The sequence below is a fragment of the Muscardinus avellanarius genome, assembly GCF_963383645.1.
Source record: "Muscardinus avellanarius genome assembly, chromosome: 16".
Lineage (NCBI taxonomy): Eukaryota > Metazoa > Chordata > Mammalia > Rodentia > Gliridae > Muscardinus > Muscardinus avellanarius.
This window is the reverse complement of record NC_137802.1, coordinates 48,104,537-48,109,159: the sequence shown is the minus strand read 5'-3', so window position 1 is coordinate 48,109,159 and position 4,623 is coordinate 48,104,537. Positions and strand designations below refer to the sequence as shown.

At 56.9% G+C, this 4,623-nt stretch overlaps 1 pseudogene across 1 annotated transcript; it reads right to left on the bottom strand.

The window, feature by feature from the left end:
* Positions 1-3,686: 3,686 nt before the first annotated feature.
* LOC308275387 (reactive oxygen species modulator 1-like) lies at positions 3,687-3,921 on the bottom strand (annotated as a pseudogene). Its single transcript has one exon. The product of its transcript is annotated as a reactive oxygen species modulator 1-like (transcript).
* Positions 3,922-4,623: the final 702 nt, after the last annotated feature.

Sequence of the window (4,623 nt, the reverse complement as noted above, 5' to 3'; positions counted from 1 at the left end):
ACCTAGGGGCATTCTACCTCCGAGCTACACCTCCAGCCCTATTTATTTTTTATCTGGAAACAGAGTCTCAAGAGCCTCACTACGTTGTTGATGCTGGCTTTGAACCTGTGATCCTCCTGTTGCAGCCTCCTAAGAACTGAGATACAATTGTGCGCCACCACGCCGGACTCCAACACCTTTCTTTCTTTCTTTTTTTTTTTTTTTGGTGGTACTGGGGTTCCTGGAAGCCCTTCTACCTCCGGGCTACACTCCCAGACCTATTTTTACATTTTTATTTGGAAACAGGGTCTTCTAAGCCAGCGCGCGCGGCTGGCTTCGAATCTGCGCGATCCTCCTGTCTCTGCCTCCCAAGCGCAGGGATTACAAGCGTGCACCACCACGCCCGGCCAACACCTTTCTTTTAATGCCCAGGACAGCATTAGAAGGAGAGCATCACTAGCCCCTTCTAATGTGAAAATGAGGAAATAGACTCAGAGAGGTTAAGTAGCTTGCCTAGGATCTTCCAGCTTCACTGGGGAACTCACAGGAGGTCTGGCCCTAAGTCTTTGCTCTAACCACATCTAACTAGCCTGGGAGGGTCAGGCCGTCCTTTCCAGCTCCAGGACACTGGATCCTATGGATCTAGTGAGGACTCCAACTCTTCCTGCACCTGCCTGGGCCTCCTTCCCCACTCTGCCTCACCCCCACACACCCCTGCACACAGGATGGGTTTGGGGGCTGTTCAACTCTCCTCCCTGTCTCCAATTTGCCCTTCAGGAAGGGTGGAGGGAGGGAAAAAGAGGAGAGAGGAGGGGAGGGGACCTGGAGGAAGACAGGAGAGGAAGAGAGGGGAGGGGAGGAAGGAGGACAGGAGGACAGGAGGAGAGGAGGAAGGAGGACAGGAGGAAGGAGGACAGGAGGAGAGGAGGACAGGAGGAAGGAGGACAGGAGGAGAGGAGGACAGGAGGAAGGAGGACAGGAGGAAGGAGGACAGGAGGAGAGGAGGACAGGAGGAAGGAGGACAGGAGGACAGGAGGACAGGAGGAAGGAGGAAGGAGGACAGGAGGAAGGAGAGGAGGACAGGAGGAAGGAGGACAGGAGGAGAGAAGGACAGGAGGAAGGAGGAGAGGAGGAGAGGAGGAAGGAGGACAGGAGGACAGAAGGACAGGAGGAAGGAGGACAGGAGGACAGGAGGAAGAAGGACAGGAGGAAGGAGGACAGGAGGACAGGAGGAAGGAGGAGAGGACAGGAGGACAGGAGGAAGGAGGACAGGAGGAGAGGAGGACAGGAGGAAGGAGGACAGGAGGAAGGAGGACAGGAGGAGAGGAGGACAGGAGGAAGGAGGACAGGAGGAAGGAGGACAGGAGGAAGGAGGACAGGAGGAGAGGAGGACAGGAGGAAGGAGGACAGGAGGAAGGAGGACAGGAGGAAGGAGGACAGGAGGAAGGAGGACAGGAGGAGAGGAGGAGAGGAGGACAGGAGGAAGGAGGACAGGAGGACAGGAGGAAGGAGGACAGGAGGACAGGAGGAAGAAGGACAGGAGGAAGAAGGACAGGAGGAAGAAGGACAGGAGGAGAGGAGGACAGGAGGACAGGAGGAAGGAGGACAGGAGGAGAGGAGGACAGGAGGAGAGGAGGAGAGGAGGACAGGAGGAAGGAGGACAGGAGGAAGGAGGACAGGAGGAGAGGAGGACAGGAGGACAGGAGGAAGGAGGACAGGAGGAAGAAGGACAGGAGGAGAGGAGGACAGGAGGACAGGAGGAAGGAGGACAGGAGGAAGGAGGACAGGAGGAAGGAGGACAGGAGGAGAGGAGGACAGGAGGAAGGAAGACAGGAGGAAGGAGGACAGGAGGAAGGAGGACAGGAGGAGAGGAGGAGAGGAGGACAGGAGGAAGGAGGACAGGAGGACAGGAGGAAGAAGGACAGGAGGAAGAAGGACAGGAGGAGAGGAGGACAGGAGGACAGGAGGAAGGAGGACAGGAGGAGAGGAGGACAGGAGGAAGGAGGACAGGAGGACAGGAAGACAGGAGGAAGGAGGACAGGAGGAGAGGAGGACAGGAGGAAGGAGGACAGGAGGAAGAAGGACAGGAGGAGAGGAGGACAGGAGGACAGGAGGACAGGAGGACAGGAGGAAGGAGGACAGGAGGAGAGGAGGACAGGAGGAAGGAGGACAGGAGGACAGGAGGAAGGAGGACAGGAGGAAGAAGGACAGGAGGAAGAAGGACAGGAGGAGAGGAGGACAGGAGGAAGGAGGACAGGAGGACAGAAGGAGAGGAGGACAGGAGGAGAGGAGGACAGGAGGAAGGAGGACAGGAGGAAGAAGGACAGGAGGAAGAAGGACAGGAGGAGAGGAGGACAGGAGGAGAGGAAGACAGGAGGAGAGGAGACAGGAGGAGAGGAGGACAGGAGGAAGGAGGAGAGGAGGACAGGAGGAGAGGAGGACAGGAGGAGAGGAGGACAGGAGGACAGGAGGAAGGAGGACAGGAGAAAGGAGGACAGGAGGAGAGAGGACAGGAGGAGAGAGGACAGGAGGAGAGAGGAGGGCTCCCGCCTCCCGCTGGAAGCCCTGGACATCCCCAGCAGCTGCTTCCCTCTCCTGTCTGGCCCTGAGCCAGCCCTGGGCAGAGTGAGGAGAGTCTGATGGGGAGAAAAGAGGGGCAGGGCCAGCCATGGGTGGGAGAACCCCTCAGTCCTGACACCCACCCCACCGCAATTCCAGCCCCCGTGACAGATTCCAGGCATGCTCGCCTTTAAGGAAACCGTACATGCCAAAATCCACACATACCAAACAGACACATGAGGGCGGCTCTTGCACTATAAAAGGATTCTTTGCTTTACAAGAAGGCTCAGCACATGGGAAACTTAAAATAGGAGCTTCTCCGGCGCTGTGGAAAGCAGCTCCCCTGTCCACACCGCACCGCCAGGATGCACGAACATTTTCCACATGATCAGAAGGCACCAGCGGCTGGCAGGGCCTGGTACCTCCAAATTGGGCAGATCACCAGACTCCGCACCTGTGGGGCCTCGTGGTCCAGGGGAAGGCCAAGCTACTGTGCTCCGTGGCAGAGTCGTCCTAGGACATCTAGAGAGGACCTGGAGAGCCAGCGCCCGGCACAGCTGCCAAGGATTTCAGCCTGGAAAGTGGACTCACATCCGAGGCCTCCCAAGGACTTTTTAACAGTGCCGAGGATCAAACTAGGACCTTGAGCATGCTAGGCAAGCACTCTACCCCTGAGCCGTATCCCCAGTCCCTCCCAGTGACCTCCAGGGACTCCATGTTCAGACAGTCCTCCCAGGGGAGGGATTAGGGGAACAGGCCCGGCCTGGTCTGTCCTCTGGGAATGTGAAGACGCTGACCCCAGGACAGGTAGGGAAGGCTGGTGACGGCTGATGGGGGGGGGGGGCAGGGGCCAGCCGCTTGGAGGAGGACTGGAGCAGAGCTGCAGGAGACAGGGAGGAGTGGAGCCCTGCTCCTCTTAAAAAATAAAAATACACAGCCGGGCGTGGTGGTACAGGCTGGTAATCCCAGCATTTGGGAGGCTGAGACAGGAGGATCATGGTTCGTGGACAGCCTCAGCTACTCAGTGAGGCCCTTTGCAACTCAGTGAGACCCTGTTTTTTTTTTTTGTTTTGAGAAGAAAAACTTTTATTATGGTACAAGGGCCAGGATGGATGTGAAGGTGAAGACGTGGGCGGCCTCTGCTGTGCTTAGCATCGGAGGCCCATTCCGATGGCCACGAATGTGCCAAAGGTGCCGCCACTCTGCATCATGGTTTTCCCAATGCCGCCCGTCAGCTCCCGACCCCGCATTCCCGATCCTGAGGCAGGAAAAGGTCCCGAACAGCGCCGCCATGCCCACGGCGCAACCCATGACAAAGCCCATCTTCACGCGGTCGAAGCAGCTCGGCTGGGACTGCCCGTAGGGGCCCACGGCCACCGGCATCTCGCTCGCGGCCATGCTCGTCGGGTCTCAGTGAGACCCTGTTTTAAAATATAGAATAAAAAATAGGGCAGGAGTGTAGCTCGGAGGTAGAATCCCCTGGGTTCCATCCCAATACAAAAAAAAAAAAAAAAAAGGAAAAAAAACATATAGCCAGGCATGGTGGCACATGCTTGTAATCCTGGTACTTGGGAGGCTGAGACAGGAGGACCCCAGGTTTGTGGCCAGCCTCAGCTACTTTGGGAGGCGCCGTTTCAAAATAAAAAATAAAAAGGGTTTGGGAGGTGGGAGGTGTATAGCTTGGAGGTAGAATGTCCCTAGGTTCAATCCCCGGTATACCCCCCAAAAGAGGTAAAATTCACATAACATAAAATTAATAGTTTTACAACAGGCCTCCCGTGTCATTTAGTGCCTTCTTGCCTATTTGTGCTCTCGTCAGTTATGGCAGCAACAGAAAATGCCAGGCCTAGTCCTTCAGGGAGCTGCCACTGGTCATTTAAATTAATGACCATGATGCCAAGCAGGCGGGACTAGACCAGCCCACAACTCCCCCCAAACACCACGCCCAGCTCAGGGAAGATGGTGCCCTGAGCGCTCCGGCCTCCCAGTGGCTCCCTCCAACCCCCAGCCCCTCACAATCTAGGGCCACTCCACCTGGACTCCTCACCATCACAGATCCCAAGCACAAACCCCTGGGCTCAGTGT